The 15,635-nt window shown below is 43.3% G+C and overlaps 1 protein-coding gene across 2 annotated transcripts in view; it reads right to left on the bottom strand.

Moving 5' to 3' along the window:
- CREB1 (cAMP responsive element binding protein 1) overlaps positions 1–14,836 on the bottom strand; it is a 117,779-nt gene extending 102,943 nt beyond the window's left edge. For both annotated transcript variants that reach the window (XM_077448495.1, XM_077448496.1), the window contains exon 1: positions 14,645–14,836. The gene's annotated coding sequence lies outside the window, so the exon portion shown is untranslated. The remainder of the gene's footprint in view (positions 1–14,644) is intronic.
- Between the last annotated feature and the right edge of the window lie 799 nt (positions 14,837–15,635).

The raw sequence follows: 15,635 nt of genomic DNA, 5'->3' as shown, positions 1-15,635 counted from the left end.
AAGGAGGCTTTAATGAGGCTGCACTGATCGCCAGCACCGATTATCAGTGTAAATGCTGTACTCACTGTACCCTGGTAGATCAGCTCTCCTTTCCTCATACACTGTGTGTGGGGAAAGGAGAGCCAATAACCGGCAAGTCTGTTTACATATGACCAGCTGTGATTGGATACAGCTGACCACATAGGAAATTGCGGCTGTGATACGGTAAAAAGAAAAGGTTGGGACTTTGACGAAGCATGCGATTTTGGAAGCAACAAGCAGAAGAGCAACAAAAATCAAATAGTGTAAATTTATTAACTATAGATTGAATGTATAGCATAGGGCACAAAGATACACAATGTATAATCCATGATCCATCATAAGTAGTAAATGTATTAAAGTATTACACATCAAAAACATCAATCCCACAGTTCATACATCAAAAGCATTGACTTCATGTATAGGCATTTTGCACATAGTAGAAAATCAATAGAATTAAATAAAAACATTCCAGAGTCTAGTAAAACTGCATGTTTGGATATGATTTGTAGTATTTAAAGCTCTACGCGTTTCGTGGCTACATTGCCACTCATCAGGAGCTGATATATGATGAATATCTGTGGGACGAAAAATGGTGTGCCAACAATTAGTCAGGTTTGTATAATAAATAAGAGAAAATGGGGGAAAAGTACCCATACTTACGGGTCAGGGAATGGCAAGAGGCGCAATCACGGGCAATGGAAGTAGCCAGTAGTGTCAACTGACACGGGAGCTGAGGCAGACAGAGCGTGCGGTGTCGCGATGAGGCAATGTACCATTGATGTGAACCAAAAGTGATCATCACCCTAGGATGAATGATTGAATGTGTGATAGTGAAGTCATGTTGAGGGCAATAGAAATGCTCCAACAGTGGTAAACACCATCGTTAAATAAAAATTAATTTTTATTTAACGATGGTGTTTACCACTGTTGGAGCATTTCTATTGCCCTCAACATGACTTCACTATCTTACATTCTTTAACCACTTCAGCTCCGGACCAATAAACACCTTAAGGACCAGAGGTCTTTTTGCAATTTCGCACTGCGCTGCTTTAACTGGTAATTGCGCGGTCATGCAATATTGCACCCAAACGAAATTTGCGTCCTTTTCTTCCCACAAATAGAGCTTTCTTTTGATGGTATTTGATTGCCTCTGCGATTTTTTTTTTTTGCGATATAAATGGAAAAACAGCGAAAATTTTGAAAAAAAAAGATATTTTCTTCTTTTTGTTATAAGAAAAATCGAATAAACTAAATTTTAGTCATACATTGAGGGCAAAATTTATTCAGCCACATGTCTTTAGTAAAAAAAATGTCAATAAGCGTATATTTTTTGGTTTGCGCAAAAGTTATAGCGTCTACAAACTAGAGTACATTTTCTGGAATTTACACAGCTTTTAATTTATGACTGCCTATCTCATTTCTTGAGGTGCTAAAATGGCAGGGCAGTACAAACCCCCCCCAAATGACCCCATTTTGGAAAGTAGACACCCCAAGGAAATTGCTGATGGGTATGTTGAGCCCATTGAATATTTATTTTTTTTGTCCTAAAGGATTGAATAATGACAAAAAAAAAAAAAGTTGTCACTAAATGATATATTGCTCACACATGCCATGGTTATATGTGGAATTGCACCCCAAAATATATTCCGCTACTTCTCCCGAGTATGGGGATACCACATGTGTGGGACTTTTTGGGAGTCTAGTCGCGCACGGCACCCCGAAAACCAATCACCACCTTCAGGATTTCTAAGGGTGCAAATTTTTGATTTAACTCCTCACTACCTATCACAGTTTCGAAGGCCATAAAATGCCAAAATAGCACAAAACCCCCCCAAATGACCCCATTTTGGAAAGTAGACACCCCAAGCTATTTGCCGAGAGGCATGTTGAGTCCATGGAATATTTTATATTTTGCCAAAAGTTGCGGGAATATTACAAACTTTTTTTTTTTTTTTTGCACAAAGTTGTCACTAAATGATATATTGCTCACACATGCTATGGGCAGAAGTCAAATTACACCCCAAAATAAATTCTGCTGCTTCTCCCGAGTACGGGGATACCACATGTGGGGGACTTTTTGGGAGCCTAGCCATGTACGGAACCCCGAAAACCAAGCACTGCCTTCCGGATTTAAATATAAAATGCTACCAAAAAAACCTGTTAGCGATGGCAGGGATCAGGCCTGACTCTGCGATCGCTGCAGTTATGTGTTTAGTGTTTTGTAAGTGACAGTGATCGATCGATACTGCACTTGGGTGGGCTGGGCAGAGGGGCAAAACGCAGGTGCTAGCAGGTATCTGGGCTGATCCCGCTAACAATGCGTTTTTTTGGAACCCTAAACTGCTGGGGACGCTAGTATAGATCTGATCAGATCAGATATTGATCTGTTCAGATTCTATAGCACTACGGGAGGTGTATGCTTTGCGTGTGGGTGTTAGCGGTACTGGCACTAACCTAGCGCTGCCTGGGGAGACGCAGACCCTGACCCTAAAACCTAATTGATATCACCCGCCGGGTGATCAGGGGGTTAAACCTTTATTGGGTAATAAATGGTGGGTGCCCTGATGCTATAAAAAACAAACTAACCAGAGTCACCCGTAACACTTATACGGTGATCAGTGGTGAAAGGGTTAACTAGGGGCAATCAGGGGGTTCAAATTTTTATTAGGTAGTATATGGGGGTCCCTGGCGCTATATAAAAACCTGACGGGGAACCTAAATAACTAACTGGCTAACCAGCGTCACCAGTGACACTTATACTGTGATCGCTGGTGAAAGGGGGTGAAAGGGTTAACTAGCAGCAATCAGGGGGTTAAAACCATTATTGGGTAGTATATCGGGGTACCTAGCGCTATAAAAACCTGGCGGTGAACCTAAAAAAATAACTAGCTACCTAGCGACACATGCAGCGATCAGAAAAATGATCGCTTAGTGACACTGGCAAAAGGGGGTGAAAGGGTTAACTAGCGGCAATCAGGGGGTTAAAACCATTATTGGGTAGTATATCGGGGTACCTAGCGATATAAAAACCTGGCGGTGAACCTAAAAAAAATAACTAGCTACCTAGCGACACATGCAGCGATCAGAAAAATGATCGCTTAGTGACACTGGCAAAAGGGGGTGAAAGGGTTAACTCTAGGGGCAATCAGGGGGTTAAATCTTTATTGAGGGGTGATAGGGGGCTACCCTGGACCTAACACTAACTGTCCTGACAGTTTTTACTGTCACAACCGACACTGAATGCATTGATCAGTAAAGAAATGATCAATGCAATCAGTGACACTGTGACTGGGGGGGGAGGGGGGGCGGGGGGGTTTGTGTGCCTGTGTGTACCTACATGTCAGTGTAGTGTTGGTGCACACTTACTATTAGTCTTCTCCTCGTAGTCCGGTCAAAAAGACCGCCCCGAGGAGAATGACATCACTTCCTCCTTCCTGTGTAAACAATACACAGTGGGAGGAAGCTTCTCATTGGCCAGGAGCGATCCAGAGGGGGTGGCCGAAAACCAACGGCCATCCCCTCATCACGGAGCGCTCCTGGAGCGAACCGGACCGCCGTATCCAGCGGGAGGGGGTCCGATCGGACCCCCCACCCGCTGGAAGGCAGGCACGTACATCTACGTGATTGTGCCTGCCTGTGCCATTGTGTTGACGTACATTGGCAATACGGCGGTCCTGAAGTGGTTAAACTGTGCCACACCTTTTCTAATCCAATTCACATTATATTTCAGTCATTTAGATATCTCAATTAATTAATTCACACTCACACATTCAATCATTCATCCTAGGGTGATGATCACTTTTGGTTCACATCAATGGTACATTGCCTCATCGCGACACCGCACGCTCTGTCTGCCTCAGCTCCCGTGTCAGTTGACACTCCTGGCTACTTCCGTTGCCCGTGATTGCGCCTCTTGCCATTCCCTGACCCGTAAGTATGGGTACTCGATTTGGATACACTGTCCCTTTTCCCCCCATTTTCTCTTATTTATTATACAAACCTGACTAATTGTTGGCACACCATTTTTCGTCCCACAGATATTCATCATATATCAGCTCCTGATGAGTGGCAATGTAGCCACGAAACGCGTAGAGCTTTAAATACTACAAATCATATCCAAACATGCAGTTTTACTAGACTCTGGAATGTTTTTATTTAATTCTATTGATTTTCTACTATGTGCAAAATGCCTATACATGAAGTCAATGCTTTTGATGTATGAACTGTGGGATTGATGTTTTTGATGTGTAATACTTTAATACATTTACTACTTATGATGGATCATGGATTATACATTGTGTATCTTTGTGCCCTATGCTATACATTTAATCTATAGTTAATAAATTTACACTATTTGATTTTTGTTGCTCTTCTGCTTGTTGCTTCCAAAATCGCATGCTTCGTCAAAGTCCCAACCTTTTCTTTTTACCGTATCAATAGGGATGGAGGTCATCTGGCCTCATTTAAAGTCCCAACATTTTCTCTGCAACCTATATTGCGGCTGTGATTGGCCTTTTAACCTGATCTGTGATCTGCTGGGTCCAAGGGACACAGCAATCACAGACACTTCCCGATGCGTGTGAGAAAGCATGTTCTCAGAAGGACGTCCAGGGACACTCTCCCAGAACTGGAGAGCTGTGCTGTAGCCAGATATCAGCTATAGTGTGGTGTTAAAGAAACGTAAACAGCAATACAAATATGCGATTATATCCGGGCGCCAGGTCGCATTTGCGACTAGAATTAGCGACCTAGCGCCTGGGGCAGCACAGCTGGGGGTATCCTGTCTCCGTGCACCCCCCCCGGCGAGATTGCGTCGCCCCGCACCGCCGCCGGCCGGTAATTGAGGCCGCGACTTTGAGGCCTTCTGCGGTCCTATGTTTCCTTCTGGAATCTGGCGCCCTCTAGCGGTGGCTGTTGGTATGACAGCCAGCAATGCTAATGGAGCTTTCACTGCCCACCCATCTCCTCCCCTTTACTTAGAACTCCTAAACATACATATACACACATATACATATATATATATATATATATATATATATATATATATATATATATATACACACACACACACACATACACATATATATATATATATATATATATATATATATATATATATATATATATATATATATATATATATATATATATATATATATATATATATATATATATATATATATATATATACACATATTTGTTTTATTCTAACAACCTAGAGAATAAAATGGTGGTCGTTGTAATACTGTCTGTCACACCGTATTTGTGCAGCGGACTTACAAGTGCACTTTTTTTGGGGAAAAATTATTGATTTAATTAAAAAAAATAAGGCAACAGTAAAGTTAGCACAATTTTTTTTTATAGTGTGAAAAATAATGTTATGCCAAGTAAATTGATACCCAACATGTCACGCTTCAAAATTGTGTCCGCTCATGGAATGGAGACAAACTTTTACCCTTTAAAATCTCCATAGGCGACGTTTAAAAAAATTCTACAGGTTGCATGTTTTGAGTTACAGAGGAGGTCTAGGGCTAGAATTATTGCTCTACCGATCGCGGCGATACCTCACGTGTGGTTTGAACACCGCTTTCCTATGCGGGTGCTACTCACGTATGCGTTCGCTTCTCCACGCAAGCTTGGCGGGACAGGGCGCATTTAAAAAAAAATATTTTTTTTCTTATTTTAATTTTTTATTTTTTCACTGTTCTTTAAAAAAAAAAAAAAAAAGAAATATAAAATTGTCACTTTTATTGCTATTACAAGGAATGTAAAAATCCCTAGTAATAGAAAAAAGCATGACAGGTACTCTTAAATATGAGATCTGGGGTCAGAGAGACCTCAGATCTCATATTTACACTAAAAGGCAATAAAAAAAAAAAAAAGTAATTTGAAAAAAAAAATCATAAATAAAATGTCCCTCTAAGAACTATGGGCAATGACTTGGAGACAGGTGGGGGCACGCTATCTTCCCCTCACTCGTCTCCATGTCAGGCCAGGGACAGGTCTGGATTGCCGTTACGGACCTGGCTCCTAACTTTTTTAGCTGGCTCCTAGATTCCAAGCAAATTTGTCAAGCCCTGTGTTAGTGGGTTATCTTCACAAATGTAGCCATAAATTAGTTCATCAAATATAATATGAGCAGCTGTGATGGACATGGATTTTAGAATAAAATTTGGACCCCCAACAAAGAAAGTAACCTGCCAATAACGAACACAGTAGGTTAAGAAAATACAAAAACAGAAAGCTTACCACCAGACCTGCAGAGGAATAACATTACTCAAAAAAAGCTAACCCCCCCCCCCCCCAAAAAAAATAAAATAATTATTTTTTGGTGAGATGAGGCGTTAAAGTGTTACTAAAGTCTTGTTTTTTTTGTCTTTAAAAATAACATGTTATACTTACCTGCCCTGTGCAGGCGTTTTGCACAGAGCAGCCCGATCCTACTCTTCTCAGGTCCCTCGCTGGCTCTTCTAGCTCCTTCACCCCTGAGTGCCCCGCTAGCAATCAACTTGCAAGGGGGGCACCAGAGTTGAGCCCGTGTGTCCATTTGGACACGGAGCCACGGTGTGTGCTCTCTCTCCATTGGCTAACTGACAGCAGCAGGAGCCACTGCACCACTACTGTGTCTCAGCCAGGAGACAGGAGGCAGAGTCTCGGACACCCGAAGAACTTGTGCACATTGCTGGACAGAGAAGGGTCTCAGGCAAGTATTATGGAGGCTGTTGCACACAGGTTTTTTTTTTTTTTAATCTCAGTGCAAAGAATGCATTAAGTTTAATAAGAAAAAGAACCTTCTGACTAACAACCACTTTTTCTAAAAACCCTAGTGAGGCTTTTCTGCTGCCTGTGCATTGGGGAGATTACCCTCAGACACCACAGGAAATTAAGTCAACTTTCCTCTGTGATAACAATTACAGAAAACGTTGCCCCCCATTAAATAATTAAACAAGAGACAATTGTCAACAGTTCCCAAAAAAAAAAAAAAAAAAAAAAAAAGAAGGGGGGGGGGGGGGGTAGGTAAATCTCCCAAACAAGAACAAAGATTGCAATAAAAATTTCTACGCCATCCACAGCCTATCAAAACTAAAAGAAAAAGTCCCGACTTTACAGACACTTTAACCGCTTAAGGACCGCCTCCTGCACATTTACAGAATGGCAGGGCTGGGGACAAGCACACACAGGAAACGTTGCTCTTTAAGTGCCCAGCCATGGGTCGCATGCGTGCTCGCGACCTAGTCCTTAGCTCCTTGACTGTGGCCGCGGGAACCGCGGACCCGATCGGGTCATAGAGCTGAAGAACGAGGAGAGGTATGTGTAAACAAACCTCTCCCGGGCTTCCTAGTGTGGCTGTCACTGATTGTCTGTTCACTGTTATAGGGAAAGACGATCAGTGACGTCACATGCCAAGCCACGCCCCCAACAGAAAAACCACACGTCACACTTAACCCCTCCCCCTAGTGGTTAACTCCTTCACTGCCATTTACACAGAAATCAGTGCATTTAAATAGCACTGATTGCTGTATAAATGACAATGGTCTCAAAAATGCCCGATGTGTCTGCCATAATGTAGCAGTCAAAAAAATAAAAAATAAATAAATAAAAAACACAAAGCGCTGATCGCCGCCATTACTGCTAAAATATATATATTTTAATAAACATGCTATAAAACTATTCCCCATTTTGTAAACGCTATAACTTTTGCGAAATTCAATCGCTAATTTCGATTTTTTTTTTACCAAAAATACGTAAAAGAATACGCATCGGCCTAAACTGAGGAAAAAAAAAAGTTTAATATATTTTTTGGGGATAATTATTATAGCAAAAAGTAAAAAATATTGCATTTTTTTCAAAATTTCGCTCGATTTTTGTTTATAGTGCAAAAATTTTAAACCGCAGAGGTGAACAAATACCAAAAGAAATCTCTATTTGTGGGAAAAAAATAAATAAATAAATAAAAAAAAAAGGATGCCAATTTTGTTTAGGAGCCACGTCGCACAACCGCGCAATTGTCAGTTAAAGCAATGCAGTGCCAAATCGCAAAAAGGGGCCTGGTCTTTTGGCTGCAAATTGGTCTTGGGCTTAAGTGGTTAAGTGCCGGTTCACACTGCTGCGATGCGGGAAACCTGAAAATCCACTGCAGCAATGTCACAATGAAAAACTTTTTTTTTTTTTTTTTTTTTTTTTTTTTTTTATTATGCCATAAAATCTATCCCCTATTTTGTAGGCACTATAACTTTTGCGCAAACCAATCAATATACACTTATTGCAATTTTTTTTTTACAGAAATATGTAGAATACATATCGGCCTAAACTGAGAAAAATTGTTTTTATTTTTTAATTTGGGATATTATAGCAAAAAAGTAAAAAAATATTGTGATTTTTTCAAAATTGCTGCTTTTTTGTTTATAGCGCAAAAAATAGAAACCGCAGGTGATCAAATACCACCAAAAGAAAGCTCTATTTGTGGGGGAAAAAAAATATATAAAAATTTAAAATTTGGGTAGTGTTGCATGATCGCACAATTGTCATTGAAAAGGTTACAGCGCTGAAAATTGGCCTGGGCAGGAAGGGGGTGAAAATACCCTGTATTGAAGCGGTTAACACGCATTAAAAGAAGCCCTTTTAGTGCATGCACGAGGCCCTTGCTGTATGTACTGTGAAGTAAAGCTGCATGTTCTCAAAGATCACAACAATTTACATTTACATTTATTTACAACACCTATATCTGCAGAGATGAATGGGTTCTTATTTTAAAAGGTTTCTACTTTTTCAGAATACAGCAATACTTTAACCACTACAATACAGGGCACTTTCGCCCCCTTCCTTCCCAGGTCAATTTTCAGCTTCCATCTCTCTCGCACTTTCAATAACAATTGCGCGGTCATGCTACACTGTACCCAAATGAAATTTTTATCATTTTGTTTGCACAAATAGAGCTTTATTTTGGTGGTATTTATTCACGACTGTTTTTTATTTTTGCGATATAAGCGCAAAAAAAACGGAAATTTGAAAAAAAAAACTATATTTTCTTTTTTCTATTTTTAAAGAAATCCAATAAAATCTAATTTTGTCATAAATTTAAGCCAAAATGTATTCTGCTACATGTTTTTAGTAAAAAAAAATTCCGTTAAGTGTATAATAATTGGTTTGTGTGATCACGGATATATGTACGCAAATGATCATGTACATATGCGTGCAGATAATCATTGGAACATGTGATTTTAGTGGGACATATGTGGGGGACATGTGTTTTTTTTATTTGGGGACATGTGTATTGTGGTGACATGTGTGTTTACACTGTAGGTTTATACAAGACTGGTGATCAGTGAGTAAAAAGCTGTAAAAACAGCTCATACTCACTGATCACCAGCCGGCTGCAGTGATCTGCTCTCCTCAGCGACGACTTCCGTGTGAGGAGAGGAGAGCCGATTGCCTAGCAACCGGCTGTTTGTTTACATCACATGACAGCTGTGATTGGACACGGCCGTCATGTGATCAGGAGGGCCAATCACAGAGCCCTCCTGCCGATCCGAGATGCGCCGTGTCTGGGTGACACGAGCGCATCGGGATCGCGCCGCTGCGCGGGCACGCACGCACGCGCATGATCCCCCTCCTTCTGAAGGACGTTCCTGAACGTCCATTCAGAAGGAAGCGGCTCCCACCCGGCCGTATATGTACATTGGCCGGGTGGGAAGTGGTTAATGTGCATAGTCTGGACACAAGTTCCCTTTTGAGAGCTCATGCAAACAGCTGCCAAAAAAAAAAAAAAATCTGTTATTTTCAGTACGGTGTTTATGGATCTGAATGCGGTTCTATTGTTTTGTTATGGCCCCATGCACACAGTGCGTAAAGATCTAAAACTTGTACTGTATTAAGATCTGTAAAGGCAAAAGAGAAACCTCTTCATACAAGGTCATTAACTTATTTGCATACACAGGTATATGCACATGCGTACGCATGCAAGTTAACTGGCATTGAAGTAGCATTTTTGCATCCCAGTGCTGTATGGAGGTTTACATAGCTATACCCAAGCACTTTACAAACTATTACAGGTTTTTATTTATTTTTTTAAACCACAAGCCATTTTGTGCGGTCCTCACCTCTCCTGTAGCTGCAGCACCCCCCTCATCTTCACCCACACCTCACCAGTCAGAGAGGCCAACAGAACTCCTACAGATCTTGCATTCCTCTGTACAACTGCAGACCCCCAACTTCCCTAGTCTCAGGGGACTCTTAACTTCTGATGGTGAGGAGGGTTCTCAAATCAATTGCAGAGGCAATTCTTTAATATGACAGAGTAGATACATTTATATAGTCTTACAGATACAACCGGCCCTTTGAGGACAACCATAATGCTGATACAGCCCACAATGAAATTGAGTTTGACATCCATGGTTTAAACTGTAAGCCAGCAAGATCTTGCATGGATGACAAGATCACCATAGCCGAGTGCATGGACCCTAAGGCCCCATTCACACCTGAGCATTTTGTAGCTTGAAGCTACAAAACCCTGGAGGGGAAAAAAAAATAAAAAATCAATTATACTCAATGGAGATGGATCTCATGTCCACTCCATGTCACCTGAAGCAAAACGCCAGAAGCTCAAGCAAGTTCTGTATCCTTTTTTGTCGCTCAAATCGGGAAAATGTGGGCAGTTTTCTTTTTTACATTGGTGACCTTTTGCCCTGCACAAAACGCTGCGATTTTCTGCCTGAAAACTCTACGTTCAGGTGTGAATAGGGCCTAAGGCTCCATTCACATATGCTGCGGCCGAGGCCCACAGAATGGTGTCCGGGGTGTCCCTGTTCACTGATTCAGGTCTAGGCAGTTGAGTTTAAAATGCATTTTTTTGGAATGCAAAAAAAAAAAAATGGGTTCAGACGGATGTTCAGAGGAATTTGAAATAGCAAATAAACATGGAATTTAAATGTGGCTAAATGGCCGTTTTTAGACACCGGTTTCAAGCTGTCAAGTTAAATCGTTCAGGAAAGTTTAAACAACGTCCCGTGTACATGAAGCTTTAAAAGGTGTTCAATACAGTTTTGGTTTTTTTAACCGCTGCACGTCAGCAGAATGCCACAGACAGGCAAATGGGCATACAGGTACAACCCTTTGAATTTGCCTCCAAGTCACTGCGTGCACGCCGCGGGTGCCGGTTGGGACCCCCGTGAGTCCGACCGCGGGCCCCGCGGACTCAATCGCCATAGGGATACCCACGATAGTCTCAAGGGGAGGAAGAACGGGGAGATGCCGATGTAAACAGCATCTCCCTGTTCTGCCTAGCAACAAGTGACAATCTCTGCTCCCAGTGTCTCTCACGTGTTCTAAAAGTAAAAGGATATGCCAAATTTATGTACCTGTCTAGAACTTGTATTTGAATTTGGCATGAGCTGTATCACAACTAGAATACAGTCGAGATACTTTAAAAGGATAACTTTTTTTTTTTCTCCATACTTACCAAGGTGAATGCAGCATGGGGCCGAAGACTGAGAATCAATCGATCAAACACCACTGATCACTCGGTTCTCAGAGCTCCCTGAGCCCTTTTAATAAAAACTGTCTGAGTTTTCTCTGAACGCCAAAAGAAGTGTGGGTTTAATTAGCTAAAGGTTTACATTAGGCGTATTCAATAACATAAAAGTGACGCATTTTAAAACTACCTGAATTTGATGCAAGAGTTGCTTCCAATCATGGCTTCGGATACACATTTTTAAAGCTCTCTGAACACCAGTCAAAGCTTGTCAATAAATAAAATGATCTGCTTACAATCCTGTTAACACCTTGCATTATTATTTATACCCTAAGTTGCTTTAGTGGTGCTTCAAAGCCTCCATAGAATTCTATGACAAAGCTCGCTTGAAGCACCTGAAGCTTGTGAAAGGCTTTAATTCAGCTTTAGCTTTGGAGCGATAGCAAGTATGAGATATGAACATATACAGAGCATCTGCCAAACTTTATGAAAATGTAAGTTCACCTCTACAGAAAAAGCTGTAAGGTGAACTTTGAGGAGGGTGGGGGGTCCTGTCTACCACCCCCTACACTGACCTGGAGAGTGGTGATCTCCTGTTCTGAGCCCTGGTATAGCCGCTTCACCGGTCCAAGACTTAGAAATCCCTACAGCTTTCACTCTTTCCCCGCTGACAGAACAGGCTACGTGGGTTCTGATTGGTCCGCGCCACAAATGTGACGGCACCGACCAATTAGAATGCTCCTAAATGTCCCTCCTGACAGGGTATGTTTAGGAGATGAAACTCCAGGGATTTCTAAGCCCTGGAGCAGTGAGGTGGCTATACCAGGGCTCAGAACAGGAGATATTTGCAGAATTTTGTGTAAAAGGTGAAACTGACCTTTTAAAGTGTCAAAAAAAAGCCTGTTGAAGTGGTAGGTGCTTAAGCCTAAGTTCAGACAGCGAGAGTTAAGCTGAACTCGCACAATTTAAATTCTGCATGTCAGTCTGACTTCAGGAGCGATTTCAGAGACATCTGTGCGGGTTCCTGCAGATGGTTATACAAATCACACCACGAAGTCGCCAAAAGTAATACAGAAACTCCTTTTTAGAATTGGTGCAGCGCCGCTAAGTCAGCGTTGCACCGATTCAAATGGTGTCATTGCCGGTGTCCTATCATATATGGTCCCCCATCGGATAGTGTCCACTGTGTACTGCGCATGTGCAGTACACACAGATTCCGAAAATAGCCGAGGATGAACAGCGCCTGCGCCGTGAGTCCAGGTTCTATCCCCACCATCCAAGTGGACATATTTAGAATAAAAAGAGCCGAGCGCAGCGAGGCCGAGCCCGAAGTGTGGCGAGCGAAGCTCGCCCACGAGGGGCCCTCTAATTTTCACAACCCTATGTCCGCTTGGATGGGGGGGCTACCACCTCCACTCACGGCGCAGGCGCCGCTCATCTTCGGAGATTTTTCTAAGCTTCTTCTGCCCCGTACTGCGCATGCGCAGTACGGGGCGGACACTATCTGCCAGAACACCGGCAACGGCCGCCGATTCGACATGGCAAATCGCATAAAAGTGAACCTAGGAAATCTGTGAAGTGTAAATGAACCCCAAGTGTTGCAAATGCTTCATGAATTTAACAAGCCCTGGAATTCATAAAAACTGGCCCAGATAAGATTTTGCAAAAGTCTCTCATGCATTCTAAAAGTGGTTAAGAATGCGCCTAAATCACGTACCGGTCTACAACTTGTACTTAAATTTGGCTCATGCTGTACCTTTTATGATGCAATTGGGACACTAATAAAATCTGTCTGAAGCAGTTACCCTGCATAAAACAAAAAAAGAAAAAAAAAAAAAAAGTCTCGACTAGCTACATTTTTACATTCAGCACATTCAATGAGAGTCATGAGACACAATATAAAAGTGGCGCATTTTAGAACTACCTGAATTTGGTGGATGAGTCGCTGTCATAATAAAAAAAAAAAAAAAGCAAACACTTCATGAATTGGGCGCAATACATAAACAAGAGGGATTAACAACAGAAAAGTAGCGCAGCAGCTTTATTGAATTTCCCCCCATAGTGGGTTAAAGACTTATATAGCGATTCAGCTTGAACATTGAAGAAGGGGGTACACCTGAAAGCTTGTCCTGAAAAACTGTAGCTTAGTCCAAAAAAATAAAAAATTAGCAATTGTGGACAGTACTCAATGTTCCCATAGCAATCCAAAAAGGTCTTTAGTGAACAAAAGCAGATGGACGCACAGAGGCCCTCAAACAATCCAGAGATAGGGTGTTGTGTGTGAAGTATGTGATGGGATTGTATGGTGTATGTGATGGGATTGGATGTAGCGATCACCTAACAACGTGACGTGCTGTTGTCAGTCCACAAAGGCAGCATTGTATACATGTGATGTCCACAGAACGCACACACAGCTTGCTGTCACCAGTCCCCGGCTCCCATCATACACATCCCCGGTGTTGCCCCCCTGATAGCTCGGATCACCAGGAGTAGATTGAGGCGAGCCCTGATTTTACCCCCCCGGACTCGGAGAAGAGCAAAACCACAACTGACCGAACCTCACCCTGGCCATCCGGACAGCCTGCCCTGCTCTGACCCTACACCCCCCATAGACACACAGCAGACATGCATGGAGCCGCCGCCGCTCTCTCCCCGGAGACGAGGCAGACATGTCCGGGGACAAGGCACCGCACAGGGGGGACTCCTCCACCAAAACAAGCCCCTGGAATCCCCCACACAAAGCCCATGTCGGCTGAGGAGTGGGCGCTGTATCGCGATAGAAGGGGGTCCCCTGTCGCGACAGTGAGGGAGGAAGGAGGACCCCCCCCGCCCCGGCTCCCCGGTGACCCCCCATGTCTGCCTCGCACACCCCCGGCTCAGGCCGCCGGCTGCCTCCCTCCTCTGGGCCGCCATTATCCTTTGTTTCGCGGCTCTTTTTTTTTTTTTTTTCCTTGCTGTAGCCGGGGCCTCTCCGTCCTCACAGAGCCGCAACATGGCGGGAAAATGAGAGAAAATCTCGGCGGGTGTCATGCTTCCATAGAGCCCCCGAGCTCCCCTCAGCGTATGGCCGTGTAAGTGTGAGGAGAGCCCCGGGGCTGCGGCCTGCTCCATGTCTCTGCTCCAGCCTCTCCCTCTCCTCCTCCTTCCTCTTACCGGGTTACACTGCCTCTCCTCCGTCACTGCTTTCGTTCGCGGCTGGGATCTCGCTGGGCTTTTTTTATTCTCTTCCCCACCACGTAACACACCGCGTCAAACTACACCTCCGCCGCGTCACTGTGTAGCTCGCTCCTCTCTCTCCTTCCTCTGCTGGGCGGCTTCTTCTTTTTTTTTTTTTTTCTCTTTTTTTTTTTCCAGTCTCCACCAGGCGCGGCGTTGTGCGGCGGGTTCTACTCCGACAGGACACAGCCCGAGCTCGGCACAGCGAGCAGCCAATCAGCGGACAGGGAGGGCGGGGCGGATTGCGTGGGAGCGCTGCGCATGTGCGGTAGAAGACGGAAACACATTCGAAGGAGAAGACATGGCGGCTGCGTGTGTTTGTTGTGCGCGTTGTGATGGCGATATTACTTGTACGAGCTCTGCTCCTTAGTAGAGTCCGAACGATGGTTTCTCGTGGTGTTGTATATAGTCTTGCGAAACGTTTTATTAAGCAGTATATAAAACATCTGCATGGGGTTTGTATGCTCAGCCTGTCATCAGAGGTGGGTTCATTGACTCCTGTCTAATGGTGGCCTTTATTGCATGGAAGCGATTGGATTAAGTAAGAAAAAACATGGCATAGCCAAGCAATGAGTGACAAACTGCAGATGAGGGGTGCTCAACCAGCGACATTCTGTTTTGGGATGGTAAGTTGGCAAGCCCACATCGCCAGTTGCCAACCTGCCAGCCCAGAGCATCAGAGCGGATGGAGCCGGTGTTCCATCAGAATCAGTGACCCGTCAGATTAGGTAACTGTGAGCATGCATTTACTGCTACCAGGTTTGCTAATCTGACAACACCTGCAGTCAGAAGGCAGCGGACATCTTGGTACACCCAGCTACATCTTGGAATTTAGCAATAAAGTATGATGTTTAATTTTGTAAGGCTAAGGCCTCATGTACGCTGCTGCGGGTAAATGGACGTTAAGAGGCATCCAATGTTATCTTAT

The sequence above is a fragment of the Lithobates pipiens genome, unplaced genomic scaffold (assembly GCF_037356315.1).
Source record: "Lithobates pipiens isolate NorthernLeopardFrog02 unplaced genomic scaffold, aLitPip1_a1.2 Scaffold_22, whole genome shotgun sequence".
Taxonomy (NCBI): domain Eukaryota; kingdom Metazoa; phylum Chordata; class Amphibia; order Anura; family Ranidae; genus Lithobates; species Lithobates pipiens.
This window is presented reverse-complemented; position numbering and strand designations above follow the sequence as displayed.